General features: G+C 48.3%; 1 protein-coding gene across 4 annotated transcripts in view; it reads right to left on the bottom strand.

Annotated features, from left to right (window-relative positions):
* LOC143807057 (uncharacterized) overlaps nucleotides 1-19,637 on the bottom strand; it is a 61,708-nt gene extending 42,071 nt beyond the window's left edge. For 2 of the 4 annotated variants that reach the window (XM_077288232.1, XM_077288234.1), the window contains exons 1-2: nucleotides 19,479-19,577; nucleotides 3,537-3,748 (exon numbers count right to left, since the gene is read on the bottom strand). The gene's annotated coding sequence lies outside the window, so the exon portion shown is untranslated. Of the gene's footprint in view, nucleotides 1-3,536; nucleotides 3,749-19,478 lie in introns of all 4 variants that reach the window. The other 2 variants (XM_077288230.1, XM_077288233.1) reach the window with 2 other exon arrangements.
* Between the last annotated feature and the right edge of the window lie 1,199 nt (nucleotides 19,638-20,836).

Raw genomic sequence — 20,836 nt, 5'->3', positions numbered from 1 at the left:
TCCCTGCGGCACTTACTGTGGCAGGGGCAGCGCTGGGCTCTGCAAGCGCAGGGCAGGTACCGCTCTCCATGACAGGAACAGTCTTACCTGCGACGTTTTCTGGCAGGTTTTATACACAGCGGTATGCACCTGCCCCCAGCGATGTGGATAAACCTCTTCCCCTCCATGGTCCAGCGTGGAGGACGCCGTCCTGCACGAGACACCGCCGGCGGAAGTGCCTCCAGGGAGCGCAGAAAGGACCGGAAGTGACGCGCGCGATCACTTCCGGGTTGCCAGCGGCATGTTGGAGGGGAAGGAGACCGGAGAGCTCCAGGAGGACTCCGGTCAGGAACACTAGCCTGCTTTGCCCTCACGGGGGCGCGGGAAGGCTAGGCACAGGTCCCGAGGACACCGCAGCGCGGCGCGACGGGAGCAGCATAGGAGGGGAGGTAAGATACGACCCCATGTTGCCCGGTTACACACAAGCCGACGCTTGTCAGATGCAGCAGTCACCGGCCACCACTGCATACGAAAGTAAACCTCTCCTGTCCCATGGGGAACAGGAAAGACACTGGTGAGAGGGAGGTGGGAGGGCCTTTTAACCTCTCCATTTCCTGTTCCCCATTAGGGCAAAGAGGCAACCTCCGTATGCCGTCGTGGAAGGTGACTAGAGAAATACTACATTCATACACCATGCATACATACTACATACATACAGTACATTCATACATTACATACATATAGACATACAGTACATATAACAGTATATACTCACCGTTACTTGTCACTTTGTTCCCCGAAGCCAGTGTCATCTGTTAAAAATATGAAAAAAAACAAACAACCAATATACTACCTGTCCGCAGAAATCCACGAGTGTCCCACGACGATCTCCCGTGGAGAGCAGCAGCATCAGATAAAAAACGGATACGACAAAAAAAAAAGGATCCTGCGGGAAAAAAACGGATCCGGCGGGAAAAAAACGGATCCGGCGGGAAAAAACAGATGCGGTGGAAAAAAACGGATCCGGCGAAAAAAACCCGGATCCGGAGGGAAAAAATGGATCCTGCGTAAAAAACTGGATCTGGCGGAAAAAAACAGATCTGGCGGAAAAAAAACAGCATGCGCTGCCAAAACTCCGCCCCTTCCTTCCAGACTTCAGAATGGGCAGCGGATGTGTTGAAAAACTGCATCATCCGCTGCCCACGTCGGGCACAAATTTCACAACATGCGTCGGTACGTCGGCACGACGCATAGCGACGGACCCGTACCAACGCAAGTGTGAAAGAGGCCTTTATGAGCGTTGAATAAAAAAAAAAAAAACCCGGCGTGGGCTCCCGCGCAATTTTCTGCGCCAGAGGGGGAAAGCCGATGGCCGGGGGCTAATATCTGTAGCCTGCTATGAATATCAGCCCGCTGTCTGCGTAGCCTTTACTGGCTATTAAAATAGGGGGACTGCAAAAAAAAAAAAAAAAAAACAATTACGTGGGGTTCCCCTATATTTTATAGCCAGAAAGGCTACGCAGACAGCTGCGGGCTGATATTCATAGCCTAGAGAGGGGCCATGGATATTGCCCCCCCCCCCCCCGGCTACAAATACCAGTCCGCAGCCGCCCCGGAAATGGCGCATCTGTAAGATGCGCCAATTCCGGCACTTAGCCCCTCTCTTCCCACTCCCGTGTAGCGGTGGGATATGGGGTAATAAGGGGTTAATGTCACCTTGCTATTGTAAGGTGACATTAAGCCGGGTTAATAACGGAAAGGCGTCAATAAGACGCCTATCCGTTATTAATCCAATAGTAAGAAAGGGTTAATAACACACATTAGGAAAAAGTATTTTAATATTCTTCATTTCACCATACTTACCATACTTCAGCGCCTGCAAAAAACGTAAAATAATAAACCGCATACTATCTGTCCGCCGTAGTCCAATTAATAACGAGTGTCCCACGACGATCTCCCCTATAGAACAGTGACATCGGGTGATGTCACTGCTCTATAGGACCCTCAGTGACACACTGACAGGAGACAATGGCTCCTGCAGTGCATCACTGAGGTTACCTTAGGACAAAGTCTCACTTCATGCCAATTGCTGCCTGGGAAAATTTATCATACAACAATGGCATAAAGTGAGACTAGGGACTTTTTTTTTTACAGCGGCGGAGGAATACAGTGGCGGAAGGATACCTTCCTGCCGTCATTGTATTCCTGGAGCCCCTGGAGAGCAGTCGCATTATCTGATGCTGCTGCTCTCCATGGGAGATCGCCGTGGGACACTCGTGGATTTCTGCGGACAGGGAGTATATTGGTTGTTTGTTTTTTTCATATTTTTTACATTTGACACTGGCTTCGGGGATCAAAATGACAAGTAATGGTGAGTATGTAATGTATGTTTAATGTACTGTATGGAGTACGCACGCAGCATGTATGTACGCACGCAGCATGTATGTACGTACGCAGCATGTATGTATGTATGTACGTACGTACGCAGCATGTATGTATGTATGTATGTACGCAGCATGTATGTATGTACGCAGCATGTATGTATGTACGCAGCATGTATGTATGTATGTATGTACGCACGTAGCATGTATGTATGTATGTATGTATGTATGTATGTATGTACGTATGTATGTATGTATGTATGTAGTATGTATGTATGTAGCATGTACGATGCTTGCACACATGCATAGAGACCCCCCCCCACGCCGCGCAGAGAGGGAGAGCGACACAGGGGGAGAGAATGCAGGGGGGAGGGAGAGCGACAGGGGGAGAGAATGCAGGGAGGAGAGAATGGAGAGCGACACGGGGAGAGAATGCAGGGAGGAGAGGTGGGAGAGCGACACAGGGGGAGAGAATGCAGGAAGAGCGACACAGGGGGAGAGAACGCAGGGAGAGGAGGGAGAGCGACACAGGGGGAGAGAATGCAGGGAGGAGAGGAGGGAGTGCGACACGGGGGGAGAGAATGCAGGGAGAGGAGGGAGAGCGACACAGGGGGAGAGTGCAGCTTACCGGAGATCTCCGGGACTGTGTGTGAGGAGGCGGAGACAGAGCAGGAGAACTGGAGAAGCACCCAGGGAGGGCAGCATGTGAGAGCAGAGGATGTCTGCTCAGAACGCACAATGCCTGGAGTACAGAGGAGCAGGGAGGTAAATCACCCGCACTCCCCACTCTCCGGCTCCAGTCAGCTCTTCTGTCCTGCAGCGATAGAGAGCAAGTGGAGCTGGGCAGATAGCACTGGGCTATAGTAAAATGGCGGCTAGTCACACCTACAGCAGTGAGTTGTGCAGCCCACAGAGGCGTGCCCAGCTCACTGCTAATGTGGCTGCAATGTTATAGATAGGGTCCGCGGCGGTCTATTATCTCCTATGTCCATGGGGTGCCGTAAAATGACACTGATAGTGTCGTGCTACTGCTGTGAAACCAAGATATCAGCCCCCAGTTCCTTCTTTCTACTGGTATAACACACGAAATCTGTTTTACATGCATTCAAATCTTGGTTATAACAGCATGTTATGCTACATTACATTGATGAATGATCTACAAACGCGGTACCTTACCTTTAAGGTATGTTGGACGGTCGATTGGCTTCTGATACAGGGATGTCTCTATTTTATTGTTCTGCAGCTTAATGATGGTGTCCAAAAAGTTAATTTCAGTGCAGGAGTAGTTGAGAGTCAAGTTGATGGTAGGATGAAATTGATTAAACTGTTCATGGAACGACTTTAGCTGTGGCTCAGACTCCGTCCAGATGATAAGGCGCTAAGGGGAGCTGCACGGAAATTACAACCTTTACTGCAAAAAGATGCAAGCTTACAATCCATTTTTCCAGACCCCCCCCCCCCACTACTGTGTTTGACAGCCCCCAAATCTAAGAAGTATCATTGTCAAGAGCTCCCTGTCCTCTCCAACAGCTGCAGGTACCTTTCCTTGCAACCAGAAAAAAATGTAAAACCTGTCCATTTATAATGACCACGGACAAGATAAAGATTCCCAACTCACATGAGGACTACAAGATCCCAGGTACATTCAGCTGCGACACTTCTAATGTGGTGTACCTAATTATTTGTACTAAATGTCCAACTGGGGGTCTGTATGTGGGGGAGACAGGGCAGAAACTGAGAACAAGGATGAACTCTCACCACCATACAATAAGAGAAAAAAGAATGGATCTACCTGTGGCAATACATTTCTGTCTCCCAAATCATAGCATTATGGACATGAAATTACTTGTACTAAAAGGTAACGTCAAATCGCAGAAAGACAGGAGAGTCTGGGAATATAAACTGATGACGACCTTTGACACTAACTGCAGGAATGAATGTGTCACACGGATTTATGTCTTTTTACATCAACTAAGGAACTTGCCCATCAGACCATGTGGGGTCATCACAACAGAGACCCTAATCACAGGACAATAAAACAATCCTTATCTAAGAATTGGCCCAATATTAATGGACGTAACTGTTTATCACCCATGGTAATTCTGCTTCATGTCACCTGGCTTATCCATGGTTTTTTTCCCCCTTTTTTTTTTTTTTCTTTCTATACTATGTTGTGCATAAATATGTGATTCTTCAGAATTTGTTTTAGTCTTTGCCTGATGAAGAGACGTATGTAGTCTCGAAAGCGTGCAATTTGTTACCTTTTAATGGCTAACTGAAAAGATGGTATCAACCACTGAGGACTCTCAATTCTAAATATTTTTGCACACTCTTGGCATTCTCTTGATGAGCTTCAAGAGGTAGTCACCGGGAATGGTCTTCCAACAATCTTGAAGGAGTTCCCAGAGATGCTTAGCACTTGTTGGCCCTTTTGCCTTCACTCTGCGGTCCAGCTCACCCCAAACCATCTCGATTGGGTTCAGGTCTGGTGGCTGTGGAGGCCAGGTCATCTGGCGTAGCACCCCATCACTCTCCTTCTTGGTCAAATAGCCCTTACACAGCCTGGAGGTGTGTTTGGGGTCATTGTCCTGTTGAAAAATAAATGATGGTCCAACTAAACACAAACCGGATGGAATAGCATGCCGCTGCAAGATCCTGTGGTAGCCATGCTATTTCAGTATGCCTTCAATTTTGAATAAATCCCCAACAGTGTCACCAGCAAAGCACCCCCACACCATCACACCTCCTCCTCCATACTTCACAGTGGGAACCAGGCATGTAGAGTCCATCCGTTCACCTTTTCTGCGTCGCACAAAGACACGGTGGTTGGAACCAAATTTGGACACATCAGACGAAAGCACAGATTTCCACTGGTCTAATGTCCATTCCTTGTGTTCTTTAGCCCAAACAAGTCTCTTCTGCTTGTTGCCTGTCCTTAGCAGTGGGTTCCTAGCAGCTATTTTACCATGAAGGCCTGCTGCGCAAAGTCTTCTCGTAACAGTTGTTGTAGAGATGTGTCTGCTGCTAGAGCTCTGTGTGGCATTGACTTGGTCTCTAATCTGAGCTGCTGTTAACCTGCGATTTCTGAGGCTGGTGACTCGGATAAACTTATCCTCAGAAGCAGAGGTGACTCTTGGTCTTCCTTTCCTGGGGCGGTCCTCATGTGAGCCAGTTTCTTTGTAGGGCTTGATGGTTTTTGCCACTGCACTTGGGGACACTTTCAAAGTTTTCCCAATTTTTCGGACTGACTGACCTTCATTTCTTAAAGGGAACCTGTCACCCCGTTTTTTCAAGATGAGATAAAAATAGCGTTAAATAGGGGCAGAGCTGTGCTTTACATTAGTGTATTTTTTGTGCCTTTATTCCCCACCTATGCTGCCGAAATACCTTTGTAAAGTCGCCGTTTTGGGCTGTCACTCACGCTTGTCTGGTCATATGGGCGTGGTGACATCGCTGTTTCTCCCCCAGATCTTGCTCATCTTTCCGTTGGTGGCGCAGTGGTGTGCGCATGCCCAACAGGCGAATCCACTGCGCAGCTGAAGGAAAAGAGCGCGATCTGCGCGGCCATCTTCCTGAGTTCGCATCTCGGCTTCAGGAAAATGGCCGCCGCGATCTCCATCTGCGCACGCGCGGCATCCCGCGGCCATTTTCCTGAAGCCCCGGGAAGCCGAGCACTACCATCTGTGCACGCCTAAAGAAGAAGGCCGTGCCCACCGATAAACCGCTGAATAGCGCAGATCGTGCTCTTTTCCTTCAGCTGCGCAGTGGATTCGCCTGTTGGGCATGCGCACACCACTACGCCACCAACGGAAAGATGAGCAAGATCTGGGGGAGAAACAGCGATGTCACCACACCCATATGACCAGACCAGCGTGAGTGACAGCCCAAAACGGCGACTTTACAAAGGTATTTCGGCAGCATAGGTGGGGAATAAAGGCACAAAAAATACACTAATGTAAAGCACAGCTCTGCCCCTATTTAACGATGACAGGTTCCCTTTAAAGTAATGATGGCCACTCGTTTTTCTTTACTTAGCTGCTTTTTTCTTGCCATAATACAAATTCTAACAGTCTATTCAGTAGGACTATCAGCTGTGTATCCACCAGACTTCTGCACAACACAACTGATGGTCCCAACCACATTTATAAGGCAAGAAATCCCACTTATTAAACCTGACAGGGCACACCTGTGAAGTGAAACCATTCCCGGTGACTACCTCTTGAAGCTCATCAAGAGAATGCCAAGAGTGTGCAAAGCAGTCATCAAAGCAAAAGGTGGCTACTTTGAAGAACCTAGAATATAAGACATAATTTCAGTTGTTTCACACTTTTTTGTTAAGTATATAATTTCACATGTGTTAATTCATAGTTTTGATGCCTTCAGTGTGAATGTACAATTTTCATAGTCATGAAAATGCAGAAAAATCTTAAAATGAGAAGGTGTCCAAACTTTTGTTCTGTACTGTATGTGCACAAGTCATGGGGGGTCAGGGGTGTATGAAGTGAGAGCATATTTTTAACACATGTTTAATAAAAAGATCCTCATGAAAGATGACTGTCATCGAGCATCTACTTCTTGAGAATACGCATCCAGCACTGACTATAAAAACAGTGTGAATTTAGTCTTACAAAACGTCAGTACTCAAGTCTAATTTCAGAGCTAACGAAGCCCAATCTGAAGCCTTTAGGACGAGGCTGTATGGATGAGGCCCCAAGAAGAAGTTCACCAGCTCACTGATGTAAGTCTGATCCAAAATGCTGCGGGAAACACTTGAATGCCATCTATGTATAATCAGATTTCTGTCCATTTTTTTTTTTTTTTTTTACTGTTGAATGAGAAGATTTGATTTTCTTTATTTTTATATAAAAAAAAAAATGTGGATGTGTGAATGAGGTCTAACAGTAGTCACACTACTGTTAGGGCCATCTGCCAGTGATATCTAACATATAACTCTCCTGTTACAGAACTGCCACTGCGTCATGACCATCTGGATCAAACAAAAGGCAAAAACATCCAGGTTACATATTTTGGCATCAAAAACACACCGTCTTACAGTTCCAACAAAGTGGATGGGATTTATAGAAATCTCATGCCCACTGTGCTTTCATTTTACTCAGCGTAAGATGACCTGGGGTGCGCGTTTCAAATCCACAGAACGCCAATTTCTCTTGCAGGTACCAGGACTGTGGGGTCGGTAAGCCAAACCTCAGACTCCTCAATGTCCCTGACTCAGACTCCCCAACACTGCCTCACTACTGAGCACGTGCATACAGTGCAGCACAGATTCATCTCCACAGCACTGCCTCACTACTGAGCACGTGCATACAGTGCAGCACAGATTCATCTCCACAGCACTGCCTCACTACTGAGCACGTGCATACAGTGCAGCACAGATTCATCTCCACAGCACTGCCTCACTACTGAGCACGTGCATAAAGTGCAACAGATTCATCTCCACAGCCCCGGTCACTACTGAGCACGTGCATGAAGTGCAGCACAGATTCATCTCCACAGCACTGCCTCACTACTGAGCACGTGCATAAAGTGCAACAGATTCATCTCCACAGCCCCGGTCACTACTGAGCACGTGTGTTACTACGCATACTTACCGCTCCCGACTTGCTGCTTCCGCTGCCGACCCCGTTCTCAGCGCTCGCTCCTCTCCCAGGCTCCGGCGCTCTGTTCCTTTCACCGCTGCGTCTCCTTTCCCCGCTGCCGCACTTCCTGCTTCCGGTCAGCGGCATGCCCGTCCTCAGCGCACGCCTTCACTGCACCGTCAGATGTCCGCTTCTGCGCAGGCGCGCAGGATCCGACGCTAGATCTTCCTCCCGGTTCCTGGTTCCAGCGCCGGATGTTCTGATCCACTTGGTCCCCCAGCAACCAATCCCTGTGGACCTCACGGTATATCAGGTCGCCTCCCCTGCTAGGAGGTGCCTGAGTGTCTTTAGTTTTTTGCTATTGTCTCTGGCCTCCTTTGTCTCTTGTGCTTTGCTCTGAACCCCCGTACTGGTTCAGCTCTAGTTCCCCGTACTCAGTCTCTTCTCGGTTTACCCTCTCCTCCTGCTTCCCTCAGTTCCTGTCAGCCTCTGTTTTCCCTCTGCTCCGTCCCTACCCGTTCCTCCAGGATTCCACCCTTCTCGCTCCTAAAGTATCCCTGCCTAATCCTCTCCTTTGTTTATTTCTCTATCAAGAGCCGTCTCTCCTGGTGCCTGCTACCGTGGTTTGGTTATCTCCGGGCCTGCTCCCTAACGATCCCTGTATAGGGGTTGGTTACACCTGGCTTGCTCGTCCGGAGGGTCGCCTTCCACGGACCAGAGGGTCCACTCTTGTTTCTGCCTCAGAATCATAACAGCACACTCAGGCCATGGACCCCGCAGGTACCACGTTCTCTGCTCAGAAGGAGTTGGCACACATGCGCGACAATCAACAGCGCATGATGTCTTTCATGAAAAACATGGAGTCCCGCCTGTCTGCTATACAGACCGCCGACCCGGGTAATGCTAATCAAATCGCGGGTTTGCAGCAGGAACTTTCCCAACAGCGTGATACGCAAACACGTATGCTATCCTACATGGCCTCCATAGACGATCGTTTATTTAATTTGCAGTCTGTCTCCGCGGCCTCCGCCTCGGTTCCACAGGACCCAAATTCTTCTTCCTTGCCTCATCCGCCACCTCGCCTTGGTAAGCCGCCGAGGTTTAATGGGGATCCCAAACTCTGTAGGGGATTTCTAAACCAGTGTCGCCTCCACTTCGAGCTCCTTCCCCAGCAGTATCCCACTGACCGAGCCAAGGTGGCTTTTATAGTGTCTCATTTGGAGGGAGAGGCTTTGTCCTGGGTCAATCCTCTGTGGGAGCGGGATGATCCCGTAGTCTCTCAATTGCCCTCCTTTTTAGAGACCTTCCGTAGGGTCTTTGACGAGCCCGGACGCTTAGCTTCCACAACTGAGTCGCTTTTCAATCTTCAGCAGGGCTCTCTATCTGTTGGCCAGTACGCTATTCGATTCCGAACCCTGGCCTCTGAATTAGGGTGGAATAACGAGGCCTTGGTTGGCGCCTTCTGGCGGGGCCTGTCCAGTCGAATTAAGGATGAGTTAGCTGGACGAGATACCCCAACCTCTTTAGAGGACCTCATATCCCTCTCTACGCGCATTGATCTTCGCTTTCAAGAGCGATCACGAGAGTCCGCTAGAGAGAGGAGGTCGGTTCGCCCTCTACCATCTCTCCGCAGGTCAGGGAGTCCTAAGCTCTCTTCGTCACCTACAGCTTCCGTACCAGAACCCATGTAGGTCGACCGAGTCAAGATGGCAGAGCAACGTCGTCGGGAGAGACGTTCCCAGGGACTCTGCTTTTACTGCGGTAGCGCTTCACACTTACTACGGGCATGTCCTGAGAGGCCGGAAAACTCCTCCGCCTAGGACAGGTAAGAGAGGCCTCCCTAGGTGACTTAGACTCCTCTCAACCTTTGTTTTTGTCTGTTTTACTTATTCTCAATCGAAAACGCTTTTCTGAGCTTGCGTATGTGGATTCGGGCGCGGCAGGCAATTTTATCAGTCTTGAGGCGGTTCGGAGGCTTCGCATTCCAGTTCTTTCTTTGGATCCTCCTCGTTTGATTTCCTCCGTGGATGGAAAACCCTTGCAAGACACCATCACTTTGGTTACGGAAGAGATCGAACTGCGTATTGGGGCTCTCCATCGTGAGAAGATTACTTTCTATGTTTTACCTAATCTAACCCATGCTCTGCTTCTAGGTCTACCTTGGCTCCGCACGCACGAACCAACTCTGGACTGGCGCTCGGGTGATGTGCTTCGTTGGGGATCCACATGTCAAAACCAATGTCTTCTTCCAGTTCGTCCTGTAGCCCCGCTTCCTGCTGACTCCGTTCCCTCCGGACTACCAACTCCATACTGGTCCTTCTTGGATGTCTTTGATAAGAAGGAGGCTGAAACTCTACCTCCGCACCGGCCCTATGATTGCCCGATCGAGCTTCTGCCTGGTTCCACTCCTCCCAGAGGGAGAATCTACCCGCTCTCTCCCGCCGAGACCAAGGCTATGTCCGATTACGTCCAAGAGAACCTATCTAGAGGATTCATTCGAAAATCTTCTTCCCCTGCTGGTGCGGGGTTCTTCTTTGTCAAGAAGAAGGATGGATCTCTTCGACCCTGCATTGATTACCGGGGTTTGAACAACATTACAGTCAAGAATAAGTATCCTCTGCCTCTTATTCCAGAGCTCTTCGACCGACTAAGAGGGGCGCGAATCTTTACGAAGCTAGATCTACGGGGAGCCTACAACCTTGTTCGAATTCGCTCTGGCGATGAATGGAAGACTGCCTTTAACACCCGGGACGGGCATTACGAATACCTAGTCATGCCCTTTGGACTCAGTAATGCTCCCGCAGTCTTCCAAGAATTCGTGAATGACATCTTTCGAGACCTTCTTTATTCCTGTGTGGTGGTGTATTTAGACGACATCCTGATTTTTTCGGCAGATCTACCTTCTCACAGAAGAAGCGTTCGTCTAGTTCTGCAACGTCTAAGAGAGAATCGTCTTTACGCCAAGTATGAGAAGTGCCTCTTCGAGCAAACTTCCTTGCCCTTTCTTGGATACATCATTTCTGACACCGGCCTTAAAATGGATCCCGAGAAGGTGAGCGCCATTCTCAACTGGCCACGTCCCTATGGGACTAAAGCCATCCAACGATTTCTAGGGTTTGCCAACTACTACAGGCAATTTATTTCACATTTCTCCTCTGTAGTGCGGCCTCTCACTGCTCTCACCCATAAAGGGACCAACTCAAAGACTTGGACTCCTGAGACCGAAAAAGCCTTTTTGCTTCTGAAGCAGTCATTCTCCTCCGCCCCAGTTTTACATCGTCCGGAGATCAATAAACCATTCGTTCTCGAGGTGGATGCCTCTGCCACTGGTGCCCGAGCGGTGCTTTCCCAAAGAACCTCTACCGGTCGTCTGGTCCCCTGCGGCTTCTTCTCCAAAACGTTTTCGGCCTCGGAACGTAATTATACTATTGGGGACCGAGAACTCTTGGCCATAAAGTTGGCTCTGGAGGAGTGGAGACATCTTCTAGAAGGAGCCGTTCATCCTTTTGTGATTTTTTCTGACCACAAGAACTTGGCCTATCTTCAAACTGCGCACAGGCTGAATCCTCGGCAGGCTCGATGGTCCCTATTCTTTGCCCGTTTTGACTTCGAGCTTCGTTTTCGGCCAGGTGACAAAAATGTCAGAGCAGACGCTCTGTCCAGACTTTCGCAGCCTGAGGACTTCAACGAGGAGCCAGCACATATCATGGATCCCAGTAAGATCGTTACTGTAGCCCCTTTGAGGGTGATCTGTCCTCCTCCGGGTAAGACTTTAGTCACAGAAAATGACAGAGAGACAGTTCTGCGTTGGGGACATTCCTCTAAATTGGCAGGCCACGCCGGAGTTAAGAAAACTCTCCTTCTCGTCTCCCGCTACTATTGGTGGCCTTCATTACGACAAGATATCGAACAGTTTGTCGCCTCATGTCCTTCTTGTGCGAAATGCAAAGTGCCAAGACAGTTACCTCGTGGAGGATTGCTTCCTCTTCCTGTGCCTTCCAGTCCGTGGCAACACATCGCCATGGACTTCATTACCGATTTACCAAAATCCACAAATTGCACAGTCATTCTTACGGTAGTAGATCGGTTCTCCAAGATGGCTCACTTCATTCCCTTGCCTGGTCTTCCCACGGCTCCAGAATTGGCAAAGGTCTTCATTTCAACCATCTTCAAACTTCATGGGTTTCCTCAAAACATCGTGTCTGACCGAGGAGTTCAGTTTACGTCTCGTTTTTGGAGGGCGCTTTGCAAGCTTTTGAAAGTGTCTCTCGATTTTTCTTCTGCCTATCACCCCCAGACTAATGGTCAAGCTGAACGGACTAACCAGATTGTGGCTACCTATCTTCGTCACTTCATTAATTCTCACCACGATGATTGGGTAAGCCTTCTGCCTTGGGCCGAATTCGCCTATAACAACCACTCTAGTGAGTCTTCAGCTAAATCTCCTTTTTTTGTCGTCTTTGGTCAACATCCGAATATGCCTCTGCCGATTTCTTCCACTACTGGAGTTCCAGCCGCTGACTCTTTGACTTCGAATTTCTCTGCAATATGGACTGAGGTTAAAAAGGCTCTTGAGATGGCGTCTGTCAAAATGAAGACTCACGCAGACAAAAGGCGTCTAGACTCTTCTCCATTCTTGCCTGGCGATAAGGTTTGGCTCGCCTCACGTTACATTAGGCTCAAAATTCCTTCCTACAAACTCGGTCCTCGTTACTTCGGGCCCTTTGAAGTTCTGAGTCGGGTCAACGAAGTCGCCTACAAGCTGAAGTTGCCTGCCTCGCTCCGTATTCCCAATACCTTTCATGTTTCTCTGCTCAAACCCGTTATCCTTAACCGCTTCCATTCTTCTCCCTGTGTCTCTCCGCAGCCTCTCCAAGCCAATAACATTTTTGAGGTGAGGGACATTTTAGCCAAGAAGAGAGTTCGTGGAAAAGAGTTTTTTCTGGTGGATTGGAAGGGGTTTGGTCCTGAAGAGAGATCGTGGGAACCTTTGGAGAATATTAATGCACCTCGTCTTCTTGAAAAATTTCTTGCCAAATTCAAGAGTGGGGATTTTAAAGAGGGGGGTACTGTTACTACGCATACTTACCGCTCCCGACTTGCTGCTTCCGCTGCCGACCCCGTTCTCAGCGCTCGCTCCTCTCCCAGGCTCCGGCGCTCTGTTCCTTTCACCGCTGCGTCTCCTTTCCCCGCTGCCGCACTTCCTGCTTCCGGTCAGCGGCATGCCCGTCCTCAGCGCACGCCTTCACTGCACCGTCAGATGTCCGCTTCTGCGCAGGCGCGCAGGATCCGACGCTAGATCTTCCTCCCGGTTCCTGGTTCCAGCGCCGGATGTTCTGATCCACTTGGTCCCCCAGCAACCAATCCCTGTGGACCTCACGGTATATCAGGTCGCCTCCCCTGCTAGGAGGTGCCTGAGTGTCTTTAGTTTTTTGCTATTGTCTCTGGCCTCCTTTGTCTCTTGTGCTTTGCTCTGAACCCCCGTACTGGTTCAGCTCTAGTTCCCCGTACTCAGTCTCTTCTCGGTTTACCCTCTCCTCCTGCTTCCCTCAGTTCCTGTCAGCCTCTGTTTTCCCTCTGCTCCGTCCCTACCCGTTCCTCCAGGATTCCACCCTTCTCGCTCCTAAAGTATCCCTGCCTAATCCTCTCCTTTGTTTATTTCTCTATCAAGAGCCGTCTCTCCTGGTGCCTGCTACCGTGGTTTGGTTATCTCCGGGCCTGCTCCCTAACGATCCCTGTATAGGGGTTGGTTACACCTGGCTTGCTCGTCCGGAGGGTCGCCTTCCACGGACCAGAGGGTCCACTCTTGTTTCTGCCTCAGAATCATAACAACGTGCATGAAGTGCAGCACAGATTCATCACAACTAAAAGCCAAGATCCTTAGATCAGGAACAGAACATTTAAAGGACATTTCATAACTTTCCCAAATTATAAAAATATTTGCAGCCCATCCTGCATTGTACTACTGCACCCAATTTATCATATATTTTAGGAGTTGGTCCATTTGATACTGACTCCGACTCCACTAAAATTAACACCGACTCCACAGCCTTGGCATGTACCCTTGAGTTTTCTGTGCGTTACTTCCCCACAGACTTACATTAGATGCAAAAAAATCACCAGGTAAAATTCGCACATGCGTTTCCACATCAGAGACGCACTAAAAATGCATCCAAATCCCATGTAATCCACTGCCAAGTATAGCAGTAAAGTTGTCAAAGGCTAATACCAGAAAGTATCAAAAATAAAGCAGCTTTATTTAAAGCGTCATAGATGAAAGACAAAAAAAACCCCATCAAAAAAGTGATAAAAATGCAATGAAAAAAAAAACACAAGCAACCTAATTTACTTTATAGGTGCACAAATTCTGCAACGTCAAAAGCTCATTGTGGGACCGTGGCATCAAAGTTTGAAATATGTTAATTTTTGTCATTTTATTTTCATAACTGTTTCTCAAAATGATAAGAGGGTCAGCACTCACAGCTGTTATCCACGGAAAAATAAAAAAATAAAAGTTATGGGACTCTGAAAATGGTGAAAAAAAAAAAAAAAAAAAAATGTTGTTGCTAATTACCAAGACAAGTAAAAAAAAACCCCCCAAATTGGAGGAGGTAGGGGTGACTCACTAATCAGTAGGTGCCAGAGGCAATGGGTAAAACCTGCATATAAAACTGTGTACTCAGAAAAGAGTACACAAAAAAAGAGGGGCTCCCTGTCCCGTCCGATTTGTACCCTCGTGACGTCATTATGGAGGCCCGATACTTGCCATGGCAGGAGATCACGTGACAACCTCCTGATCTGTCAGCTATGGAGGCCCAGAGTATGGGCTAAAAGGCTTCTGTCTGTTTAAAACTCACAGGTATAATGTGTTGCAGGGCTGGTGCATGGCACTGCGTTATACCAGCGATCAGAGTAAAAATAGTGCAAGGGTCATTCCATGTCAAGTGAACCAATGATTTTTACCACTATATTTTTAATTCTTTTGAGATTTTGTTATTTGGTAATAGTGTGTCAGAGAATGCAAAATGTGAAGAAGAAAAAATTCTAGATATTTTTATTTTTTATTGATTTTCAAAGTTCGGAAAAAGTGTGAATTTCGGTGTTGCCTGCCTTTACATTTCTCCCCATAACTCAGGCTAGAAAAGAGATAAAGAAACAAAATAAACACCATTCTACTCAGAACTGTACAGGCTTTCACCAGATATGTCACAAGAGTATCTTTGATAATATTTTACCCATGTGAACGCAAGCGCAAAACTTTAAAGCGCATTTCCGAAAAAAAGGTTTAATTAAAAAAATTTCAAAAACTGCACATGTGCCTGCTATGCTCCTAGCCACATCTGCACCAAAATACAAGCTGGGATCGTGATGGGATCATATTTTAAAAAATGAAACTATTGCAGTGTCAGTTCAAAAATCTTGATTTCAGATCTGTTCAGCCTGTGGTCTAACAGTGTGGGGTCTAGATTTACCAAATAATCCATGATTGCTAGATATTACTGTATTATTTTATTATGTTACAGCTTAGAGAAGCAGGAGAGGACAGAGGAGAAGCTTTGTTAGGGCTGAGAATGACCGGGGTAGACGGTGACTGCAGAGCAGATGACCGGCCGGCAGCTCGGGCCTCCACAGGCCATATTCACACCAAATCTGAACACCCAGGCCACTCCTCAAATGGAGGGAGAAAAATATTCTTAGCATCCAGTTCATGTATTGTACAAACCAGGACTACGGGGAGGAGGAGAGTTTGTGAAAACATCAGTCACAGGAAGCAGAACCCATCACAGGGACTCGGCAATACCGGACTGTCATCCCATGTAGTGGAAATAAAGACAGTGACATCCATGAGGTGGTAGAAGGCGGCACAAGATCAGCAATGGATGACACAACTGGTGATGTGACCTGTGAATATGATCGGCGCTGGTGGCTACTGGACTCTCCAAAGATTGTGAAAATGAAGAAGTAGAAGTGACTTTTTGCACCTTCTGGTCCAGCGCCGTCCTTTGTGTATCCAAGAAAATCAGACATTGTAAAAGTGAACAAAAATCAGATATAACTCAGGTGGAGCCGAGCACCATGACAGCCGTACATACTCTGACACAGAAGGAGACGGCCATTGCTAGTAAGCGCTTATGGACAAGATGGCATTTCACCCACTAGAAGGGACACATTGATGATAACAGGCCAGTGTAAAAACCTACTACTAATTGTTTGATTAGTTCATATTTTATAGTATGAGGATTTAACTACTGGACTATTCCTCTTAAACACTTCAGAAATGACATGTTTAGTGATATAGTAGAAAAAAAATTATTCCATGTATAAATAGGTGGTAAAAATATTGGTTCTTTTAATCTTGTTTTTAACATATACCGTATATACTCGAGTATAAGCCGACCCCCCTAATTTTGCCACAAAAAACTGGGAAAAATTATTGACTCGAGTATAAGCCTAGGGTGGAAAATGCAGCAGGTACTGGTGAATTTCAAAATTAAAAATAGATACTCCATACCGTTCATTATGGCCCCATAGATGCTCCACATAAAGCTGTGCCACATATGATGCTCTGCACCGTTCATTATGGCCCCATAGATGCTCCACATAAAGCTGTGCCATATATAATGCTCTGCACCGTTCATTATGGCCCCATAGATGCTCCACATAAAGCTGTGCCATATATAATGCTCTGCACCGTTCATTATGGCCCCATAGATGCTCCACATAAAGCTGTGCCATATATAATGCTCTGCACCATTGCCCCATAGATACTCCACATAAAGCTGTGCCATATATACAATGCTCTGCACCGTTGCCCCATAGCTGTGCCATATATATAATGCTCTGCACCGTTGCCCCATAGCTGTGTCATATATACAATGCTCTGCACCGTTGCCCCATAGCTGTGCCATATATATAATGCTCTGCACCGTTGCCCCATAGCTGTGCCATATATATAATGCTCTGCACCGTTGCCCCATAGCTGTGCCATATAGTGCTCTGCACCGTTGCCCCATAGATAGCTGTGCCATATAGTGCTCTGCACCATTGCCCCATAGCTGTGCCATATAGTGCTCTGCACCGTTGCCCCATAGCTGTGCCATATAGTGCTCTGCACCGTCCATTATTGCCCCATAGCTGTGCTGCTGCTGCAATAAAATAATAAAACACATACTCACCTGTCTTGCTTGCAGCTCCTCGGCGCCATCTTCCCGGCGTCTCTCCGCACTGACTGATCAGGCAGAGGGCGGCGCGCACACTATATGCGTCATCGCGCCCTCTGACCTGCACAGTCAGTGCGGAGAGACGCCGGGAAGATGGCGCGACGCCCGGCGTGTGGAACGAGGACAGGTGAATATGCGATACTTACCTGCTCCCGGCGTCCCGCTCCTTCCCCCGGACAGCTGGTCTTCGGTGCCGCAGCCTCTTCCTCTGTCAGCGGTCACCGGCACTGCTGATTAGAGAAATTAATTATGCGGCTCCGCCCCTATGGGGGGTGGAGCAGCCTATTCATTTCTCTAATGAGCGGTCCCACGTGACCGCTGAACAGGGGAAGAGGCTGCTGCACCGAAGACAGTGGGACGGGCAGGGGGAGCGTCAGGATCGCCGGGACTAGGTGAGTATGCCTCAGCGCCCTCTCCCCCTCACCCGCCGACCGTGACTCGAGTATAAGCCGAGGGGGCACTTTCAGCCCAAAAATTTGAGCTGAAAATCTCGGCTTATACTCGAGTATATACGGTTATTAGGATCAGACTGTATTTAGAAAACCACACTTGAGGATGTGATCACCTTTTATCTTTTGGCTTGTTCAATGAATTCAGGTTGAAAATGCTGAGCAAGTTGTTATGATGATTAAGTTGTATTTATTTTGGCACTTTGGTATTTGTTTTTTGTGTTTCTTTATTGTTACATATAAATGTTGAAGCAATAAGTTGTAATTTGAAAAGAAAAAAGGAAGAAACTCACACAGGCATAAAATCAGATGATTCAAGGCTTAAAAAAAAAATACAAATTTGATAGATCCCAAGTTGAATCCCTGTACAAATATAAACAAGAACACAAGTAACATACATGCATGTTTTCACAATTTTAAAACATACATTTTTTTCAGAATTGCGCATCAAAATTTTTAATTTGATTTCTCCAAAACAAAATATAAAGAAAGTCTTGTGACATATCAAATGAAAGCCGGTACCGTTCTGAGAAAAATGATGCCTCTCCCACCTCTATATCTTAATTCTAGCCCGAGATATGATAAAAAATGTAAAGCCATACCAGGCCAAAATCTGCGCTTTTTCAAAACTTTAAAAATCTGTAAAAAATTAACTGATGAAGAAAAAAATTCTAAACTTTTAATTTGTAATTAACTAAAGTTGTACTTCATAAAAACAAAAAATAAAAAAAATCTAAAGACGTAAGGTAAAAAAAATATTCATATTTGGATCACTTGATATGGAATTACCCGCAAGTCTCATAGACTGACGAAGAAAAAAAAAAAAAGAAGAGAAAATGTGTGTGTGTGTGTGTGTGTGTGTGAAATTCGTCAATAAGTTTGATTTGTCACATGACCCTCTTCCCATTGGAAAAATTAAAGTTGGATGCAAAATGGCCGCCATGGTCACCACCCATCTTGGAAAGTTTCCCCCGTCCCGTATACTATTGTGTGCCACAAACAGGAAGTTGATATCACCAACCATTCCCATTTTATTTAGATAGGTAGTTTTTTTTTTCAATCACAAAATAAACAGGAGGAAACAATATCAATAAATTTGTATACTTAAAATAAAATTCACATTTGGAATCGTCACGTCCAGAACACCACAATCTATAAAACTCTCACTAGTTAACCCCTTCAGTGAGCGGTTTTAAAAAAATGAATCCATAAGCAATGTTACCCTACGTAAACAGTACGGTCCTGTCTACAGGAGCATCCCCTTATCCAACTGCGCTTTGCCCCGGTGTAAAGACACTGTTCAGGGGAGGGTACTTTTAGGGTGGGCAAAGAGAAAATAAAAGGGTCATGTAGTGCCAGGATCCCCAAAAAGACCTTTAGTAAATGTGTCTTGCAGCCTAGTGACACCTTGGACCTATGCCAGGGCCCTGCAGGACTAATATTGCCGCCTGCTGCTCCCATTGACACCGATGGGGCGAGACTGGCCCATTTTATATTACCGCCCCCGTCTGCATATATTGGGGTTGTATTTACCCCATGGCTTTGTGTGGGGGATTATTTTCTTGCGGAGATGACGCTTATTGATACCATTGTGATAACTTTCTATTGAATTTTTTGTTGTTGTTGTTGGGGGGAGGGGGGGTTAGTAATGGCTCCTGGCAGGAGAGAGGGGGTGACGTCACAAGAACCACTAAGGGGTTACAGGCCCAGTAATCCCCATGCATGGCCCCCATGTCCCGGTACAGAGCCGCGCACTCCGCATTGTCTCCGTTCATGAGGCACGGAGCTTCCAGACGACCCCGGGCCTGCCTGTAGCCGCAGGACACTGCCCCCCGGCCCGGACACACTCACCTCTCCGGTCTCCCTTCCGCAGCTCAGCTCAAAGAAGTGAACGAGCACGACAAGCAACAGACACAGAAAAGAGCCAGAGAGCAGCCGCGCGGGACAACGAGAGAGCGACGGGGAAGAAAACAAGCGAGCGCCAGATAGACACTGACCCCTAGCGGCGGGGAGGGGAGTGGCGCTCTCAGCCTAGAAAATGGCTCTTCTGTATGGCGGTTGTATCATGGGAAATGACATCCGTATTCATTTCATTAGCGGATGGCGGGCTGCTGCAGCTGCATGTGACCCGGACTGTCGGCCCTGTCAGTAATCTGTGGCCGCCGGGCGGGAGAACCGCCTCGCCATGTCACACGCGTGTTATGCCACAACCATGATGTTGTGCCAGGCTGGCTAATCAGAAGAACAGCCACGAATGCGTAAGGCAGTTCTCCCGCTCCCGTCCGATGTGGCCACTGGCCCGGGTCCTGCAAATCAGTTGCCACCAACTCTATTCCTGACACGTGCATAATGCCCGCCGGCCGCGCCCGGGGCTGATCAGAAGCCAAATCATCAGCCCCCCATGTGTGAGGGAGCCGCACCCGACAACCCCTTGGTCCCCGACAAGCCCCTGGTCCCCGGGCCGACAGCCCCTGGTCCCCGACAAGCCCCTGGTCCCGACAAGCCCCTGGTCCCCGACAAGCCCCTGGTCCCCGACAAGCCCCTGGTCCCCGACAACCCCCTGGTCCCCGACAAGCCCCTGGTCCCCGACAACCCCCTGGTCCCCGACAAGCCCCTGGTCCCCGACAACCCCCTGGTCCCCGACAAGCCCCTGGTCCCCGACAAGCCCCTGGTCCCCGACAACCCCCTGGTCCCCGACAAGCCCCTGGTCCCCGACAACCCCCTGGTCCCCGACAAGCCCCTGGTCCCCGACAACCCCCTGGTCCCCGACAGGCCCCTGGTCCCCGACAACCCCCTGGTCCCCGACAAGCCCCTGGTCCCCGACAAGCCCCTGGTCCCGACAACCCCCTGGTCCCCGACAACCCCCTGGTCCCCGACAACCCCCTGGTCCCCGACAAGCCCCTGGTCCCCGACAAGCCCCTGGTCCCCGACAACCCCCTGGTCCCCGACAAGCCCCTGGTCCCCGACAAGCCCCTGGTCCCCGACAACCCCCTGGTCCCCGACAACTGGTCCCCGTCTCCCCATTTGCTGGGATTATCATCTCTAATTTGCCATGATATCACATTACCTCTTATAGGCCGGCTTTATAAAGTCAGGTTTTGTTTCAGATGAAAGTAACTACAATCACTCTAGCCTGTCCTGTAATATTTCAGCTAAGATATCCTGGGCAGAAAGCGGCCGTCTGGCTTTGGTAGGAGCACAGCGAGGTA

The sequence above is a fragment of the Ranitomeya variabilis genome, chromosome 2, assembly GCF_051348905.1.
Source record: "Ranitomeya variabilis isolate aRanVar5 chromosome 2, aRanVar5.hap1, whole genome shotgun sequence".
NCBI lineage: Eukaryota > Metazoa > Chordata > Amphibia > Anura > Dendrobatidae > Ranitomeya > Ranitomeya variabilis.
Note: the sequence above shows the minus strand (reverse complement) of the source record. Positions and strands in the feature narration are given on the sequence as shown.